Source organism: Xyrauchen texanus, chromosome 12, assembly GCF_025860055.1.
Source record: "Xyrauchen texanus isolate HMW12.3.18 chromosome 12, RBS_HiC_50CHRs, whole genome shotgun sequence".
NCBI classification, from domain to species: domain Eukaryota; kingdom Metazoa; phylum Chordata; class Actinopteri; order Cypriniformes; family Catostomidae; genus Xyrauchen; species Xyrauchen texanus.
In genome coordinates, this window is record NC_068287.1 from 33677239 (window position 1) to 33698799 (window position 21561).

A 21561-nucleotide genomic window follows, 5' to 3' on the forward strand; every position below is an offset into this window, starting at 1 on the left:
CACACACACACACACACCATTACAGGCTCTGTTGTCTTTAGATGTGGCTCATCAGTCTATTGACAGAAAATTTACTAATGGTTTTAAAGTATACAAAACTAAATCAATAGAGTAGTTTTTTAGAGTGTAACTTTTGCAATGTTAATATACTAATATACAGAGACAACTATAAGTAAGCCTAGCTTATTATGCAAAACGATTAGAATAAAAATATGAATTTGAGTATTTTCCAAATTGTTTGATTTCATCCTTAAAGACACTTTTAAAAGAATCTGAGCCAATATATATTCATAATTTTGTACATACAGTGGCAAGAAAAATCTGTGAACCCTTTAGAATTACCTGCATTTACAGTATGTATGAATTTGTCTTAAAATCTGGTTTGATCTTCATGTAAGTTACAAAAATGAACAAGCACAATCTGTTTGAACTAATAACACACACATATTATTGTATTGTTCTTGTACATATTGAATAAATAATTCAAACCTTAACAGTGTAGGTTGTAAAAAGTATGCAAACCCCTATGCTAATGACGTCAACAAAAGCCAATTAGAGTCAGGAGTTGGCAAACCTGGCATCCAATTAATGAAATGAGATTGGAGATGTGGGTTGGAGCTACTTTGACTTATAAAAAGCACTCAAACATTTTGAGTTTGCTATTCACAAGAAGCATCTGCTGACGTGGGCCATGCCTCGCAAAAAAGAGAATACTTGCAATCAATAATTGTTGCTTTGCATTAAGCTGGAATATGCTACAAAGTTATCTCAAAGAGCTGAGATATTCATCTGTCCGCAGTTGTCAGATTTGTCAGATTTAGTACTGTGGATACTCAACCTAGAAGTAGTCATCCAGAAAAGATGACTCAAAGGGCACACCGCAGAATGCTCAGTGAGGTAAAAAAGAAACCTAGAGTGTCAGCTAAAGATTGAAGGTATCATTGGAAGTGGTAAAATATTAAACAGGCATTGTGTCCATGGCAGGACACCATGAAGGAAACCGTTGCTTTCCAACAAAAACATTGCTGTGTGGCTGAAATGCGCCAAAGACCACCTTGATACTTGATACACAATACTACTGGGAAAATAATTTGTGAACTGATGAAACTAAGGTTGAATTGTTTGGGAAGAACACGCAGCACTAATGTATGGCATTAAAAATGGGAACGGCATACCAACATGAAAACATCATCCCAAGAGTTCAATAAAAACATACATTTAAACTCAGTTTTTCCATAATTCCTGATATTTAATAGTAGAAAGCCTTCCCTGTCTTAGGTCAGTTAGGATCACTACTTTATTTTAAGAATGTGAAATGCCAGAATAATAGTAGAGAGAATTATTTATTTCAGCTTTTATTTCTTTCATCACATTCCCAGTAAGTCAAAAGTTTACAAACACTTTGTTAGTATTTGGTAGTATTGCCTTTAAATTGTTTAACTTAGGTAAAACATTTTGGGTAGCCCTCCACAAGTTTCTCACAATAAGTTGCTGGAATTTTGGCCCATTCCTCCAGACAGAACTGGTGTAACTGAGTCAAGATTGTAGGCCTCCTTGCTCGCACATGCTTTTTCAGTTCTGCCCACAAATTATCTATCGGATTGAGATCAGGGTTTTGTGATGGCCACTCCAATACCTTGACTTTGTTGTCCTTAAGCCATTTTGCCACAACTTTGGAGGTATGCTTTTGGAAGACCAATTTGCGACCAAACTTTAACTTCCTGGCTGATGTATTGAGATGTTGCTTCAATAAATCCACAGAATTTTACTTACACAATGCCATCTATTTTGTGAAGTGCACCAGTCCTTCCTGCAGCAAAGCACCCCCACAACATGATGCTGCCACCCCCATGCTTCATGGTTGGGATGGTGTTCTTCGGCTTGCAGGCCTCACCCTTTTTCCTCCAAACATAACAATGAAAAATTGTGGCCAGACCAGAAGACATTTCTCCAAAATGTAAGATCTTTGTCCCCATGTGCACTTGCAAACTGTAGTCTGGCTTTTTTATGGCAGTTTTGGAGCAGTGGCTTCTTCCTTGCTGAGCAGCCTTTCAGGTTATGTTGATTTTACTGTGGATATAGATACTTGTCTACCTGTTTCCTCCAGCATCTTCACAAGGTTCTTTGCTGTTGTTCTGGGATTGATTTGCACTTTTCGCCCCAAACTACGTTCATCTCTAGGAAACAGAATACATCTCCTTCCTGAGCGGTATGATGGCTGTGTGGTGTTTATACTAGCGTACTATTGTTTGTAAAGATGAACGTGGTACCTTTAGGTATTTGGAAATTGCTCTCAAGGATGAACCAGACTTGTGGAGGTCCACAATTGTTTTTTCTGAGGTCTGTTTTTGGCTAATTTCTATTGATTTTCCCTTGATGTCAAGCAAAGAGACACTGAGTTTGAAGGTAGGCCTTAAAATCCATCTACAGATACACCTCCAATTCAGTACACCTCCTATCTGAAGCTAACTCGAATTGTCTAAAGGCTTGACATCATTTACTGGAATTTTCCAAGCTGCTTAAAAGGCACAGTTAATTTAGTGTATGTAATCTTCTGACCAACTGTAATTCTGTAATTAAAAGTGAAACAATCTGCAAACAATTTTTGGAAAAAATTACTCGTGTCATGCACAATGTAGGTGTCCTAAACGACTTTCCAAAACTATAGTTTGCTAATATTAAATCTGTGGAGAGGTTAAAAAAATCTGTTTCAATGACTTCAACCTAAGTGTATTCAACTGTATATACAGTACTGTGCAAAAGTCGTAGGCACATAAGATGTTTCATAAAAACATTTATCTTAAGATAGTTATGCAAATCTTCGGCTTTAGTGTGTCAATAGGAAATATAAATTTTATACTCTCAAACATTACTTTTGTAAATAGAATAGATTAGAACAGAAGAACAGGGAGCCCCACAACTGATAGCATGGCCCCCACAGACCCCCACCCCAACTGAACATTGAGTCTTTCTGGGTTTAAATGAAGAGATACCACCTGCCTAATATTTGGTAGGTCCCCCTCGTGCTGCCAAATCAGCGTCATCCGGCATCTCAAAATAGCATTCTAAGATGCTATTCTTCTGATCACAATTGTACAGAGCAGTTATCTGTGTTAATGTAGACTTTGTCTACCAGTCTGGCCATTCTCTGTTGTTTTTGGAACCATTCTGAGTAAATCTAGAGACTGTTGTGTGTTAAAATCCCAGGAGATCAACAGTTAAAGAAATACTCATACCAGCCCATCTGGCACCAACAATCATCCAAGCGATTATCAGCCAATTGTGTGGCAGCAGTACAGTGCATAAAATCATTCAGATATGGGTCAGGAGCTTCAGTTAATGTTCACATTAAACTACAGTAACTCAGATAACCACTCTGTACAATTGTGGTGAGAATAATAGCATCTCAAAATGCTATTCTGAGATGCGGGTTGGTGCTGTTTTGGTGGCGCGAGGGGGACCTACTCAATATTAGGCAGGTGGTTTTAATGTTGTGGCTGATAGGTGTGTATACAGGTATATATATATATATATAAATAAAATAATAACCCATCAAAACTGCACAGGATGTTAGGATTCTATGTGTGCTGTTTGTATTTGTGTTAGAGAGAGAGAGAGAGAGAGAGAGAGAGGGAGAGAGAGAGAGCGAGCATGTGTGTGTTCAGTATCATTAGTCTAAATCCTGATTAAAAGGTCAGCCTCTCTGAGCTGACACAGGCAGTGACTCAAGGCTGTGCAAATGCCTGTATGTGTGAGTTGATGTGTGTGACTGTGTGTTTGCATACCATCTGCTATTACATATCAGATCAAGTTGGACAAAACCCACCAGAGAGACCCGCATTACATCTATTAATACATCCTTTTCTAAAATACTAAAAACAACAATCTATTTCTTGAAGGGAAAGATTCAGCATTTTAATTTTAAATACACAGGAACAAAAATCTTACCGATTCTGGTGTGACTCAAAAACTTCCTGAGCAGGTAACAACAGCAACCAACTCACTCACCATAATTGCCCACCTACCGCTAACCTCTGGTTGCCATACTGATGAAGCACTTGTGAATGGTGCATTAGGCCTACAGACGAAAAGGGCAATTGCACTAACTCGCGAAGAAAACACCACACACAAGAAAACGCATTGGCAGTGTTTGTTTCTATGTTTGGTTTGTTTATTTGTAATGATGTGCATGAACAATTACATGTTATCATGTTTTAATGAATGCTCTCTAATTACCTGCTCCTCGTGTTTGTTAGTATGCAGTGTGGAATCAGCTCTTCGTGTTTGTATGCAAATGCAGGGACACAGAGTGACAAAATGAAGGCTTGTTGGAATTATTTTGGACTGCTTCGAGAGGATCTGTGAGAATAATCTTCCATTGGCAGTGAAAAGCACTCGTGCTCAGCCTTTACAGTCTGATGCTGATTTGTCAAAAACAAACAAAACACATTCAGGGCCGATTTCACCAAACAACTGCGCCACATTAGCACGTGGCATTTAAGCGCAAAACCCTGAGTATTATTCACAAACAACCCACAATCCATTTTAAGCTGATGCAAAATGCACTGGAATAGTGCTGCACCTTTTTAGCACAAACTCGCTTCCAACACAAATGAGGATTATTAAAGAATGCGATATATTCACATATATTTGCACTATTTGCCTTGCACCATTAATGCAGCACTATTGGCTTTTAATATTAAATAAATACATGAAATTAAATCACAAACAGGTTTAAAAAAAAATTATTTTTAACAATATAAAAAAAATAAGGTCTGTATTTTTTCTTTTCTTTAAATAAAATCATCAAACTTTAGTTTAGCTTCAGTGAGGAGCAACATTCTTACAAACCTGTCTAAACAAGAACCACTGAAGAGATGCAACAGGCATTTTAAATGGCTTTATTCAAATTCAGCCAATAGGATTGCATCGGAACGTGTGACTGTTCGCAGAAATTTGGGATGTGCAAGGAAGGGGTGTTTTTGTGACTGTTACAGATATTAATATGGGTTCATGTTTAAGAGCTTCGAAAGCCTTGTTTTAACTTTGTGCGTATGTGTGTGAACATGTATCTGTTCATACTGTCTATGTGTGTGTCCTGAAGGCACACACAGACTGTCCTACATGACACACATACACACACACACACACACATCTTGACACACACACACAAAAACGGTTTGCTGTGGTAAAAAACAAAGGTACCAAGTACACTGCAGTCCGAAGGTTAATTGTTTAAACTCAATGACCTCTGGACCAGACAGACAGTAGCCACACACACTCTACAAAGTATAAATAGCTTAGAGTCTTCTGTGCAGTGATTACATTAAAGCACAGGAGGAACACAGGGTAACAGACTGACATTCATATTTTTCAAGTGCATTTTGATCAGTTATTTATTCGTTGTAATCTTCACAGAAATTAATGAAATCAAGCCACATTTAGGAAATTATTAGCCCATTATTTTATATGATTAATGACTAACTATTTTCCTAGCTAAGCAAAGTTAATCATGGTTTTGTATGTTGACTTATTGATTACGGTGCACTGGAGTGGCGGTGGTGTAGTTGGCAAAAGCACTAAAATGGTAATCAGAAGGTCGCTGGTTCGAGCCCCACAGCCACCACCATTGTGTCCTTGAGCTTAACTCCAGGTTGCTCCGGGGGGATTGTCCCCGTAATAAATGCACTGTAAGTCACTTTGTATAAAAGCGCCGAATGCATAAATGTAAATGTAAATGTTTCCCAGTCATCTTTAAAGAGAACATACACAATGGATGCTGAAAAACATGTGGATGGCTCTCTTGGGCCCTATTAAGATCAAAGCCAAAGTGCCTGTAATGGGGATGTTCATTCAATCATTTAATTAGTGTAATGAATGGACTGTTTTCTTGGGACTAGGCAGACAGTAACATCACAGTGCTTGAAGCTGGGTGGACACAAATGTATGGGATGTATTTACCCCTGGTCTTTATATTACCTGTAATAAATGCACAAAATTTGAAAAGCTTGAAAGCCATTATCAGAGACTTTGTACTCTCAGCCCAACATCAGTTAAACACAAATTTATAGCTGTTGAATAATATATAAAAATGTAAATCTAAATTATGTATTTTATAAATCACCCCTGATTTGACCTTTTTGACATGGAGTGCCATTTTTTACTTTCCTGGTCAATGGCTGTGCTATCCCCCCCACCCCCATGTATGCGATTTTCCAAAGTATGAGTCCACTTGTGAAAATGTTCCTTTTTTTCCCGAATTTAATCATTTATATTTCATTACAAATGATATTATCAGCATAACATTTTGAGTAAAAAATTTGTGCAAAACCCGATTATGATATAATTATGATCCTGCATGTGAATATTCACAGCACATCTGGTGAAAGTGCTTTAATGAATGAAATCCTGTCCTTTTGTACAAAATTAGTTAACACAGTTAATGTCACAAATTAGCTTATTTGATTACTAATGCGATTACTGATATGATTACTGATGAGATGGACTCAAGGTGGCATGACATGTTTGTGCATAACATGATCATCCATGTTATCCCAATTTGTCAAACTCAAATTTAAAATCTCATTCACATATACTGTGGACAAACTGCCAAATCTTTCAGAAAATCCTCAAATAGAAAAAATTTATAAACAATTTTTGTTGTTGTCCTAACTTTGCAAGAACATAATTCTGGTTTAGTTCACTCTTTCTCCCCCCAAAAGGTCTTATTTTTTTCCACTAGATGGCAGCAATTACTAGATTGTTTTCTCCATTACATTCCATCATAATATGCAGATCTGAAATGTAGGTGGCGTTAATGCATTTTAGCCCTCACTGATGTGCTCGCCCATAGACATTCAGTCTAATTTTCAGTTCATGAACCAACTACATTGTTTCATTGAATATCTCGGCCTCTGAGTGGACTACAAGCTCAATCTAGGTGTCATTAGAAAGCTGAGATCCTGATATGTAACATTTTATCATCAATAGCCGATAATATATATTTCCAATGAATTGTTTAGCATGCTTTTACTTCTGGACTGCATATTTTGTTCTGGACATCTAAGATATAACATTGGATTACTCACACAAGCAAGCTCACAGACAAGTAAGGGGGCATCTGCCCCCTCAGATATTTGAGCCAAGAGGATTTTAAATGGATTATTTGAACCAAAAACATATTTTTTACTTTGATAATTAAATTGAATGATTATGCATGTAAAAAAGAAAGTGTATGTGGCAGTTCTCTTTATTCACATTCTAAATGTAGTTCTTTTGTCAGTCCATTTGAGTCACATGTTCTGCTTAAGGCGACATCCCATGGCTGCCTTGAATCAAGCTCGCGAGGAAGGTCAAGCACATATGGGAAAGCACGATGTTAAACTAATGAATTAAATCAACTTATGTGCAGTTAACCTTTCCTAACTGTGTCTGTCTCAGTGGAACAGTCAACCTTTTTTTTTTTTCAAAGTCTAATATTTTTGTTTGATCGGTCGCTGTTTATTTCCTTTGGTGCTGAAATGCGTTTGACTGGTTTTGCAGAATAACACTCTTTTCTTCATGTTTAAAGAAAGCAGCAGTTCCTCTCCTTTCCAGTCATTATAAAAACAGTTTTTTTAAGTAATGAAAGGCAGTATTACATGGTTTCTCTGTAGCAGCAGATTTTGAATCTGTTGAAAAGGTGGCGGGCGGCTGAATGTATCAAGACGACCCGCGCTGTTTACATTCTCTGTCTAGGGGAAAACTGTAATGTGTCTGTGGAGGTGAGGGCGTGGACCAGCACCCGTCTGGGGAGAGGAAAGTGGTAAGGACATCCACCTGAGATGAACTGTTACTTATAACTGTTTCTATGTGCAAAGTAAGCTTCGGAGAAGATAAAAGACAGCCCAGTCCACAGATAGACATGGGCTCACTGGCCCCAGACACTGTTGGCTTTCAGCTCAAAACTACACACATTCAGCTTCGTACATCTCTCTCTGCTCTCTCTCTGTGTACTGGGCCATCTTTTATCTCTCCTGAATCTCACTGTGCACATAGAAACAATAATTAGTAACAATTAGGGCTGTCGATTTAATGCGATAATTCAGTGCGATTAATTTGATATAAATAACATGTTTAAAAAAAAAAAGATTATCGCCATTAATCGCAATGCCCCCGACCCCTAAATATGGAAGATTCCTGAGAAATGCAAGCTTGTAGTATCACCTGTTTACTCCAGAGGGCAATAAGTGAAATGTAAGCTGTGTGAAAATGCGCAGTTTATATAGTAAGAAAAACACCCTTGAGCAGTAGAACAACACAAACATGCGTTACGTTCTTGCGTTTAAACACTTGATGGAGCGCAAATCCGAACTAAGGGAGCTCAATATGTGTTCTAAGTATTAAACTATATTTAACATGACACAGTGACCTAAACATTTTATGTTTATGACGCAACGCATCCAAGACGCTACACAAGCATGTCTGACGCAGCTGTTCATTGATGGTTTCTTAAACAAGCCCTCATAATAAATCTCAAACTGATTGACAAATTCACTTGTGAAATGGATTGCTGTGAACTGTATGCCAATGATTGACTTATGGTAGTAAACAATACATTGTATTCTAAAGCCGCTTTTTGTATTGTCTCATCAATGATGAACTCTTCTGCCACAAGAATGTAATACATTTTAATTATCTGAATATTGTTTTATTTTATATATATATATATATATTTTTTTTTTATATTTAAAGATAGCTACGTATCATTATTTCATCATTATATATTGAATTATTGTTATATGGGGGGCTTTCTCAGCAAATATTTGTATATACGATTAATCACGATTAATTAATCGGGACACCATGTAATTAATTCGATTAAAAATTGTAATCGATTGACAGCCCAATAACAATTCATCTCATGTGGATGTCATTACCTCTTTCTCTCTGCCCAGATGGGTACTCAACCACGCCCTCACCTCCACAGTGTCGAACAGTAATGGCAATTGCGATAACTGGCATCATGAAGACACAGTATTCCGTGTTATCTTGGCATCTTTCAGAAGATGAAAAACAAACAGATATGGTTTGCTTGGCAACATTTCCACAGTATTCGTCCAATCACTGTTATTGCAAACGGTGCAGTGACTCTCTCTCTTTTATAAAATTGTACATCCTCGTTCCTATTCCTTGCATAATTTCTTTGCAAATTTTCTGTGGAATATAAAGACTATTTGTATTTTTTACTGTGAGCATTTTTGGGAGGAACCTTGTTATTTTCTTTTTGATTTACTAATGAATAACAGATTATAAAAAAACTGGTATTCTGAGCCATTCAATTACTATCGTAATATTTTGAAACACTGACGTTCAACCTGGAATTTAGACTCTTAGACAGTAGGTAGTTTTAACCACCACGCAAACCACGCAATTGCGTGGGGCCCCAGACGTCGCGGGTCCCCCACCTCGGAAGGAAAGCTCTGCAAAAAATGCTTGAGGGGTGACATGATGTTCTGGGTACATGCGCAAATACGCTGTTGTCAGCGCTCTTAGAGTGGTTCACGTTAGAAGCCGCCAGAGTCAGGACAGGTGAGATTTTTAAAGGGGTCATGACATGAGAAACCAAATTTGCCTTGATCTTTTGGTATATAAGAGGTCTTTGTATCATTAAAACGTCCTGCAAGTTTAATATTTTAAGACGTCCTCCCCATTCTAAACGAATCATTTATTTAATCAAGCTCAAAATACAGCTCGTTCTGGATTCATGGTTAGAAGTGACGTGACGGTTAGAAGTGACGTACCAGCGTTTGCATATGACCGCCTCCAGCACAAGATAACTACGCTTTAAGCGCAAGACAACTACGCTCATTTCAGTATCGCCGTGCGCCTCACAAGTGTTCAGTCGATGGACAGCGAGCTCTGACAGAGACTACTTGTGCACAGGAAAATTACGATGCCACACAAATGTGCTGTTCCTGGCTGTGGTCAAACAAAACCTCTGAATAAGCTGCCGAAAGATCCAGACGTCAGGGAAAAATGGATGCAGTTTATTTTTTGCGGACGTCCCAGTCACGGCAGTGTTAACTTAAGCGTTTGTTCTGTACATTTTAAGGATGACTGTTTTGAGAACAAATCTCAATATGATGCTGGCTTTGCCAGAAAACTGTTGCTCAAAGATAAGTCCGTGCCGACTATTCTGGGAACAACGACGACGCAAACTGTAAGTAATCTATTTTAAACTTTAAACTACCTTTTAAAGCGCAATTTCATTCATTATGAATAATCACAGTGTTTTTACTTAGTTTACTTGCATATTGTTCTGGCTGGGGGCGTCAATAATTGATACATAGGCACTGACGTTAGCCAATCATAACAGTGGGCGTTAACACTGAAGTCTTAAATGGAAAACGCCCCCAAAACAGACTGTTTGAATCAGAGGATGAGAAACAGGGTGGGAAAAGGTCATAAATCACTAGATTTTAAAAGTTTTTCTTAAAAAAAATATATTAATACTATAATTGCACCCAAGGGAACATAATAATACAATAAAAAACCCATGTCATGACCCCTTTAAGTGGGTTGCGGTTTGTGATTTATGAAAAATAATATATACATATATATATATACACATATATATATATATATATATATATATATATATATATATATATATATATATATATATATATAGGCCATCCGAACTTGTTTCGCGCACATGATCGAGAGACGCACGAACGGATGAGTTAGGGGATGTTCACACCGAACATGTTTTTGCCTGCGTCTGCTCTATTTTTCCATTGTTTCCTGTGTAAACGCACTGGATGAACATCCATAAATGTTGCTCCACGTCTCGCTGCTTCTTCAGTGTCTCGTGGAGGACTGGCACATTTTTAGACACTGTAAAATTAAGCTTTACATGCATGAGCTTCAGGTTTAAAAAATGGATGCCGAGACACCTGCGTTCTGTATCAGTAACTGTATCTAGATTGGGTTTTTTTTAGCGCAGGTGTCACAAAGATTTAACGTTCTGAACAAGTTCAGATTGCAAAGAGGGGACTGTTACGATGTTTAACATTATCCCAGATTGTTTCAGCACTTGATAAACGGCAATGGTTTAATACAAACTCCAGGTGAAAGTAAAGTAAATAAGACAGGAATATAATACTAATGTATAAATCCTAAAAGTAATAATAATAATACTGTATCATGTTATAATGACAAACTGGACAACAATAAATATTTGTTGGGTTACAATATTACTCAATTCCAAACTGTTACTGGGTGAAGTAGTAGATTTTACACACACGCACACACACACACAGTTTTGTACAAATACAGTGAGGAAAATAAGTATTTGAACACCCTGCTATTTTGCAAGTTCTCCCACTTAGAAATCATGGAGGGGTCTGAAATTGTCATCGTAGGTGCATGTCCACTGTGAGAGACATAATCTAAAAAAAAAAATCCAGAAATCACAATATATGATTTTTCAACTATTTATTTGTATGATACAGCTGCAAATAAGTATTTGAACACCTGAGAAACTCAATGTTAATATTTGGTACAGTAGCCTTTGTTTGCAATTACAGAGGTCAAACGTTTCCTGTAGTTTTTCACCAGGTTTGCACACACTGCAGGAGGGATTTTGGCCCACTCCTCCACACAGATCATCTCTAGATCAGTCAAGTTTCTGGGCTGTCGCTGAGAAACACGGAGTTTGAGCTCCCTTCAAAGATTCTCTAGGTCTGGAGACTGGCTAGGCCACGCCAGAACCTTGATATGCTTCTTACAGAGCCACTCCTTGGTTATCCTGGCTGTGTGCTTCGGGTCATTGTCATGTTGGAAGACCCAGCCTCGACCCATCTTCAATGCTCTAACTGAGGGAAGGAGGTTGTTCCCCAAAATCTCGCAATACATGGCCCCGGTCATCCTCTCCTTAATACAGTGCAGTCGCCCTGTCCCATGTGCAGAAAAACACCCCCAAAGCATGATGCTACCACCCCCATGCTTCACAGTAGGGATGGTGTTCTTGGGATGGTACTCATCATTCTTCTTCCTCCAAACACGGTTAGTGGAATTATGACCAAAAAGTTATATTTTGGTCTCATCTGACCACATGACTTTCTCCCATGACTCCTCTGGATCATCCAAATGGTCATTGGCAAACTTAAGACGGGCCTTGACATGTGCTGGTTTAAGCAGGGGAACCTTCCGTGCCATGCATGATTTCAAACCATGACGTCTTGGTGTATTACCAACAGTAACCTTGGAAACGGTGGTCCCAGCTCTTTTCAGGTCATTGACCAGCTCCTCCCGTGTAGTTCTGGGCTGATTTCTCACCTTTCTTAGGATCATTGAGACCCCACGAGGTGAGATCTTGAATGGAGCCCCAGTCCGAGGGAGATTGACAGTCATGTTTAGCTTCTTCCATTTTCTAACGATTGCTCCAACAGTGGACCTTTTTTCACCAAGCTGCTTGGCAATTTCCCGTAGCCCTTTCCAGCCTTGTGGAGGTGTACAATTTTGTCTCTAGTGTCTTCGGACAGCTCTTTGGTCTTGGCCATGTTAGTAGTTGGATTCTTACTGATTGTATGGGGTGGACAGGTGTCTTTATGCAGCTAACGACCTCAAACAGGTGCATCTAATTTAGGATAATAAATGGAGTGGAGGTGGACATTTTAAAGGCAGACTAACAGGTCTTTGAGGGTCAGAATTTTAGCTGATAGACAGGTGTTCAAATACTTATTTGCAGCTGTATCATACAAATAAATAGTTAAAAAATCATATATTGTGATTTCTGGATTTTTTTTTAGATTATGTCTCTCACAGTGGACATGCACCTACGATGACAATTTCAGACCCCTCCATGATTTCCAAGTGGGAGAACTTGCAAAATAGCAGGGTGTTCAAATACTTATTTTCCTCACTGTATATGTAGGTAAATATTCTTTTTTTGTCACTGTATTGTGGAAAAACTGGAAAACATGCATTAATTATCTTGAACAAGATTTTTATTTCATTAAACATTTTAAATGTAGGAATAAATTATGATTTAAAATACATTTTATGTCATTTTTTAAACAAACATATTCAAAATGGGGCCCCGGCTTGGTCGGATGCTTGAGGCCTCAGAAATCATAAACCCGCCCCTGCTCTTAGGCTATCATCTAAGAGGGAGTTAGGCTATGTTTTGTAAAATAATGTTTGGTTTGATTACTCTAAAGTTTATATTTGATATATTTTATGTGCCATTTTATTTCTATATTTAGATTTTTTTAAATTGTAGGTTTAAATTAGATGTCAAACTAAAGAATTTAGCTGTTGATATTCATTTATGAAATAGAGGCAGGCTAAATTTGCGCATAATTAAATAACATTACATTATTTCACACCTTTGTTATAGTTATTAAGCTTATTTATTGTTTGAATGTCTGTTATCCTATTTAAGGATAAGATAAGAGTTTGCATGGATGATTTAAAGAGAAATACAAGACACAAATTATACACCATTTTATTTGGTTAATTTTCTTTTAGTAAGTTCATTTAGTTAGTTTTATTATCTATAACTTACACGGAACATGGAAAACTACATTTACAGTATTCACCTCATTCAGGGGAAGACTACACGTTGACCTTGGAGCCGCCTCAAAACAATTAGGTGCATGATGCCCCTATTTGTACTGATTTTCTTTTTCTTTTTTCTGCCCTAAATGTATCTGGCTGTCAGAGACCGTAAGCACATATCTCTGCAAACGTAGGGCTAGAATCAACATTATTTTTTCCTCTGATTCCTTCAATTCCTACAGAATGTAGGACTTTATTTCCATCAATAATTTTTATTAATTAATGAGAGTCTATGGTATGTTCCCTATTAGACAGCCAAGCAAAAGTGTTTGTGTGTGTGTGTGTGGGTGTGTGTTTCACTGTCTGACAATTGGTTTTGTTGTAAAAGGAGCTAGTTTAACCTACATTGTGTCACATTACATGATGTGGATAAAGCAAAGATGCACACTTGTTACACTTGATAAACTTTGTGTTCATTGAAATGTCCAGACACACACGTGTTTATATAGCTGTCTAAATGGGGACATTCCTAAGAATAGACTAACCATACATCACCGAAAAAAAAAAAAAAAAAACTTGTTGCATTTTTAGAGTAAGAAAACTACATTGCTTTCTATATGTACCAATTTTGCACATCCCAGAACGGGATGATTCAACCTCAAAGGGAGACTTTGGGGACAATATGTCCCTAAACCAAAAATAAATGTAGTTATATAGTTACTGTAAGTACACACACAAGAGCACAACTGACCTTTCATGACGATCTAGGATTGCCACTTTTGAAGGTTAAAATAAGGGACACTAAAATGAGCGGGGCTGGGGTGTGTGTGTGTGTGGGGGGGTTGTATATAAGCATGCCCTACACAGATGTCTTTGACTGTTGTGCTGGCACACTTTTAAAAGAGATGTCAAGTTTCAACTCTGAAGAGAAGACGAGGTTACATCAGCTGCTGCCACCTGTTATTATGTTGCTTAAACTGCTCCACAAACTGTTCTTTCACCCATTAGAGCTATTTTTAATTCTTGGTGTATGGAAACACACTGGATGGACATCTTTGACCATTTTGATTTGTTTCTGGCGCTGTGCACCTGTGCAGGATGTTACTGGAAACTGGATGTGTGCGTCTTGTGAAGCAGACATAACACAAGGCAAGCTTTGCCAAGGAATTGTCACTGAAGGATATGGGGGAGTTAAAAACACAATTGGACCCAATCAAAAATGTAGGTTAACATTTCAATTCATTAATATTTCAAATGTCATGGTTGTTTAATTGTTTATGATGCTGACACGCTGTCTACACCTGGCACGTCAACACAAACTTTAAAACTTTACTTTGTGTTGTTGGCGATGGCAGTAGTAGCGGCAGCGCAAAATGGAACGGGACACCCGTTTACTGTTGATGCAACGCGCCTCTCGTGTCCGGTGTAGACAGGGTGTGAGTGTTAAGAGTTGTGCTTGAGATGAACAGTATAATATAATCGGATGCAATGTGTTGGATGTGCGTTATATGTTCACTACTGTGCAAAAGTTTTAGGCACTTGTGAAAAATGTTGCATAGTGAGAATGTCTTAAAACTATAATGCCATAAGTAGTTTTTATTTATCAATTAACATCATACAAAGTCCAGTAAACATAAAAAAGCTAAATCAATATTGGTGTGGCCACCTTTGCATTTAAAACAACCCCAATTCTCCTAGGTACACCTGGACACAGTTTTAGGATGTACCAAGCATCTTGGACAATTCGCCACAGTTCTTCTCTCTATTTAGGCTGTCTCAAATGCTTCTGTCTCTTCATGTAATTCCAGACTGACTCGATGTTCAGTGTGGGGCACTGTGGGGGCAATGCCATCTCTTGCAGAGTGCCCTGTCTTCTATTCTAATCTTTTCTATCTGCAAAAGTAATGTTTGGGAGTCTAAAATGTATTTTTCCTATTGACACACTAATGCTGAAGATATAAATAACCATCTTAAGACATATGTTTTTGTGAAACATCTTAAGTGCAAAAACCTTTTCAGGTTTTTCAAGATTTTCAGATAGAAGGCCTGATACAGGTGGAAAAAGACCATATATTACTAAATTGTGTTTTGGTGGAAAAAAAAAAACACGTCAACATTATCAGTGGACCTCGAGGAAGATAATGAAACTAGAAAAAAAGAACATTTCATGAACTCATATTTGACTACCTGACTTTCACCCTTGGAGTTGCGAGTGACTCCAACCAGGTCTCCTAATCAACCAAATTGGCCCAGTTGCTAGGGAGGGTAGAGTCACATGTGGTAACCTCCTCGTGGTCGCTATAATGTGTGGTTCTTGCTCTCGGTGGGGCACGTGGCGAGTTGTGCGAGGATGTCGCACAGAATGGCGTGGGCCTCCACACGTGCTATGTCTCCGCGGTAATGTGCTCAACAAGACACGTGATAAGATGCGCGGAATGACGGTCTCACACGCGGAGGCAACTGAGATTCATCCTTCACCCAGAGTCACTAAGCCACCACGAGGACTTGGGAATTGGGCATTGGGCAAATTGGGGAGAAAAGGGGAGAGAAAAAAAAAGAAATATATCATATGTAACTAATTAAAAACATTAGTTTTTAGCAAAGAGAATCTTTTTGCAAACCACACTGAGCCTTTTTTAACCTGGTAAACCAGTCCTTGTAAAGACACATTTGCATCAGTGTGGAATTTACTTAGCTGGCACTTGTAAAAGGCATCAGAAATGACAGTGTTCTGTTCACTAATGTAACGTTTTGATTACTTTAGCCATAATGAGGCAGAGCTCAGTTAACGCAATTCATCAGCACACAAATTTCCAATAAAAGACCATCAACTTGTAATTTGACACTTGCACTGGGAGGTAGCGTGCTTGTAGAGCAAAGGTTTAAGAGTGTGGCTGGTATGCTAATAATCACAGGTTCAAAGCTTAGTTTAAACAGGTCAGCAATGATCCTGTGTACCAAATGTCATTTGATGATGACAGTTAGCACCTCTGACCAAGAGAAAGAAGAGGGATCAAACAGAGGTCAAACTGAAAGGGAAGAGCAAATTTCTAGATGTACCCTGACTAATACTGTAAGAGGATCAATATAGCGTGCTGGGAGTGATTATTTGAGCTAATTATCAGCTGAAGGAACATTAAGTACCACTGATTCTTCTCTACTGGTTATTTGTGTATCTACAATGATACATTTACAATACAAGGCTAGCAACTAAGATGGTAACACCAGAGATCACACTATTTTATAAGTATAACTGTAACACTTAATCATTACACATGTTAACATGAGACTGGTGTGATGACCAAGTTTCAACTCATATCACAAGTGTGTAAGGGGCTGTTCACGCAGAACTCGTCCTTGGGTTTCAAGAAGCAATTACAGAACGCTTTTCAAGTATTGCAGCATTCACTGTCGCAGTTAAAATTGGTTTTAAACTCAAAAAAGACTAAATACATGATCTTCAGTCGTGGTCGCTCTAAGATAACTGATATGTCAATTACAACTTTAAATGGTACACATCTAGAAAGAGTTAGTTCTTATAAATACTTAGGTATATGTATGGATGAAAGATTAGCATTTGACATACATATTGATAGATTGCTGAAGAAGCTCAGGCCAAAATTAGGTTTCCTTTATCGTTTACAAAATTGTTTTCCACATGAGGCCCAAAAGAAAATAGTAGAGAGTGCATTCTTATCTATTATTGATTATGGTGATCTTATGGTGATCTTTTATATATGCACGCAGCTACTTCTCTACTTAGAAAATTAGATTAGATTCACGCTGCTTTACGCTTTGTTTCGGGTGCAGAGTCACGGACGCATAATTGTATTTTATATGATTCTCTAGCTTGGTCATTCTTATATCAAAGGAGAAAGCTACATATGTATTTATTTATTGCTAAAGCTCTTTTAGGTAAATTACCTTCCTATATATCAAATCTTTTAACTTATTACACAAACAGTTACCATACTAGGTCTGGCTCTCACATTCGGCTAAATGTCCCAAGGGTACTGTCAGAATCTGGTAAAGGTGCTTTTTCTTTTTATGCTCCTTGTGCCTGGAATGAACTGCAAAATGTACTTAATCTAGATGCACTTCCTACCCTGGCCATTTTTAAACGTCTCCTGCACAATGTTTTAAAGGATACTTGTAATTGTTTTTCTTGATCCGCTTTTATCTATTTAGTTCTTAATTATGTAAAATGTGGCATTGTTATCTTATGATTTTTGTGTGTGAAACTTTATGTTGCCGCCGTCTTGACCAGGTCTCTCTGGAAGAAGAGACAGTAATATCTCAATGTGATTCTCCAGGTTAAAATAAAGGAAATAATAATAATAATAATAATAATAATAATAATAATAATAAGACAAATAGACGGAGCACACCAGAATGTAACAGAATGCAGGGGTCTCGAAACATGTTTTCAAAGTTGAACTACTTGATAAAGCATCTTTAAAATGCTGGGCGAAAAAAATTCCGTCTAGCGCATGTTTACACAGAAAAATTAAAAACAGATGGAAGTATAGCCCCTAAAAGAAACGTTATGGTAAATTTTGAAATGTTCTATTGTATTGTGGCACTTTAATGATTAATCACTTGCTTACACTTGCTAAATCTGACACTTTCGGCATTTTGTTTTCCGCATTTGTAAGTCACTTAGGATAGCATCTGCTAAATGAATACATTTTTGTCAAGCAATTGAAGAATTCCATTTTCAAAAAAAAATTACGGCTTTTTGTTGTTGTAAAACTGCACATTTTATGTAATCAGATACATCTTAAACAGTGAGTTATTGAGGGTTACATATCCTGCTGCATTTCTAAACAGCACACATTGTCTTTTCTACAACACACTATGCTATCACCAGAACCGAAATAAATACGCAGTCTGCATGTGCTGCACACTTCAAAAGGAACATGTCAAGCCGGCAGCTCATACATCTAAACATGCAATATGTGCATCACACATGCTCTACGAGTAGATGATAGAGAGCAGAGCACTCATTAACCTTGAAGTGTGCAGCACATGCAGACTATATCTTTATATGATTAAAATTGCAGCCTTTTGTCATTTAAGCCATACAGCAAACTGCTTACCCGAAAGTGAGAAGCTGTCTTCAAACACATGCAAACTGAAAGGGCTTCGTGTTCTTTCATTAGGAAAAAGAGCAATGACAATGCTCTTCAAAATTTCTCTCCATTTATCCAACAGAAGAAAGAAAGTCATACAGGTTTGGAATGACATGACTTACATGGGATCTAATTTATAAGAAACGTCAATATTCTAATGTAAAATCTGCATTTAGTAGGTTTGGGTTTTTATCCCCTCTCACTCCTTAATCTCAAAACAGGCTGCAGTATAGATTGACACTCTACAGCAGAATTAAACTGACTGAAACATAGCAGAAGGGACTGCCTGCCACCATATGCTAAATCATCAAATTCCAGCCGCACTTTAATCCAGCCAGACTGAGACCCATGATCTAATGGTAGATCTGTCACCCTGTAAATGATGAAGTGAGTGAAGAAGGCTCAGCAGAGGTTGTACTTCCTTCGCCAGCTGAGTAACCTGTCACAGGAGCTGCTGACACAGTTCTCCTTGGCCATCATTGAGTCTGTCCTGTGTACATCTATAATGGTCTGGTTTGTTTCAGTCACCAAATCAGACAGAAGGAAACTACAATGGACAGTCAAGGCTGCTGAGAGGATAATTGGTGCCTCTTTGCCCACCTCTAAGACCCCATCTATAGAGTGCAGGTAGAATCGCTCTGGACCCCACAAAACCTGCCCACTCCCTCTTTGAACTGTTGACCTCTGGCCGGCGCTACAGAGCACTGAATGCCAGGACATTCAGGCACAATAACAGTTTTTACCCTCAGGCCATTTACCACATGAACAATTAAACTGCTTCAGGACTCCCATAGTGCAATAATGCAAATACATATCTGTAAAGGGGTTCAATGGAAAGGAGGAGGAGAGAACCGGCTTGACAATATAAATAATATTTTAATGTAAAACTGAAACCAAAAGACACAAACATCAACACACGATGGTCAGCTGCCCGTAAACGATCTCGCTCTCTCTCGCACCACCATCCGCAGTCGGCCTTTATCCCTATCCAAGGCTTAATTAGCCTGATAAGGGACCGGGTGAGTAAAATCCTGACCCGGCCCTGCCCTCCGCCCTGTCACAATATCTCATATTAAAAAAAAAAATGTAATTCACATTTTTCATTCAATAAATGTACATAACCACTTGCACATGTACATACTCCCTTCTATTTTATGTCCTATTATTTGTATGTCTATTTATACTCTTGCCTTGTTTTATATTCTGTGTCTCACAGTAATGTTCTGTGTGCACTTCTTTCTCCTATCACCCCAAACAAATTCCTTGTGTACGTGAGAACATTTGTCAATAAAGCTCATTCTGATTCTGATTCTAGATCAGACAGAATGCAACAGCACTGACCTATAATAGTTAGGATCCACAAATTGCAGCAAGTGCAGGTTTCAACAATTAAATTGGAATTAATGGAGCAATCTTTTATCATAAGGAATATGATCTAATGTAAAGTTGAATCTGATTGTGCCAAAAAGTGTCTCCGCCACTAACAGCATCAAACAGAATTGCAAAAATAATGACCGTTTAAAAGCATGTTCAAACAATCCCCCCCTTTTACCAAATTTAGAAAGGTAGTCCATGAATTCCCATCCCAACTCACAGCACTGGTTGAGCAAATGTTGTTGTGCCGGGTCTCTTCGGGCATGCAAACACACATATTACAATTATATTATGGGCCACTAGTGGAGCAGAAATTACACACTGCAGCTTTAAGACTATGCTTGTCCATCAGGTCTTACTTAACTGATTAAAGTGGTTAAAAGTAAGATGCTGTTACGTTAGCCTCCTATCTCTTTCATCTCTCAGATTTATTGACAATCTTCAGCTGTCAATATTTGTAGCCGTTAGAAAATCGTATTGATCTATGTAGATAAACTGAAAATTGACATTAACACAATATAATAATCCAAAATATATATTATATAGTTTAGTAAGTTTAAAACTTTCCCTCTGACGAGCAATTGGCCAATGCATTAATCATTCTATTAGATTAGTTGCAGCAAATTTTAAACAAACAATATCGTTGTGCCAGGAGTTGTGATGAAACTATGAAAAATGAAAAATTATTCCTGAGAATGATCCATTTTGCACATTATTTCCACAGTTAGCCTTGGCATATTATACAATTTAAACTCAATATTTTCCTTCCAGTTAGACAACACAATGTTTTATGTGTGCTGTCTCCTGAAAATATAAAACATAAAATGCTGGAAGCCACAAACATCAGCTACGCATATCACCCATTGAAACCCTTTTCTATCCAGACAACTCCCTTTCTCCTGTGGGCTGTGAATATTCTTATACATTCTTCAAATTACACTGACACTGAGAAGGTCAAAGCTATAAGTTACATGGGTGACACAGAAATTGTAACGCCACAACTGCTGACACTTTACGACCACACATCAAATTCAATGGCATCTGCTTAGTCATCTTCCATTGTTTGTGGGCTGTGATTTTGGTAATCCACAGGCTGATTCTATAATTTTAAGGAATCCATTAGTGCGACAGGGAGACCATTTTTATGACCATATTTATGAAAGTCACTAGACTTAACCACCAAGAACCCATTACCAAATCCCTGAGTTAAAGTTAAAACTACGAAGCTAAGATGGCTGTGTACTTTCGGAGCTGTATGCACCTTAGTAACTGCCATTGAGACAAATGGGAATGCTACGAAGTATATGAGACCACTTTGGGATGCTTAAACAAACAGAACAATGTCAACAGGTCCACAAAGTCACAGTGCTTATTCTTTTATGGAAGTATATTAATGACAAATATCATTGAAAAAAGCAAGCTGATTTAGTTTAGTTTAGTTAAAAGATTTTATTTTTCTTTTTCATTTTTATTATTCTACAGGTAATATTCTGTCCATTATAGTTCGCTT

The 21561-nt window shown here is 37.8% G+C and overlaps 1 protein-coding gene across 2 annotated transcripts in view; it reads right to left on the bottom strand.

Moving 5' to 3' along the window:
• Positions 1–21561, bottom strand: part of LOC127652635 (signal transducer and activator of transcription 5B-like) — a 117292-nt gene that overhangs the window by 52083 nt on the left and 43648 nt on the right. The gene's annotated exons all lie outside the window — the stretch shown is intronic.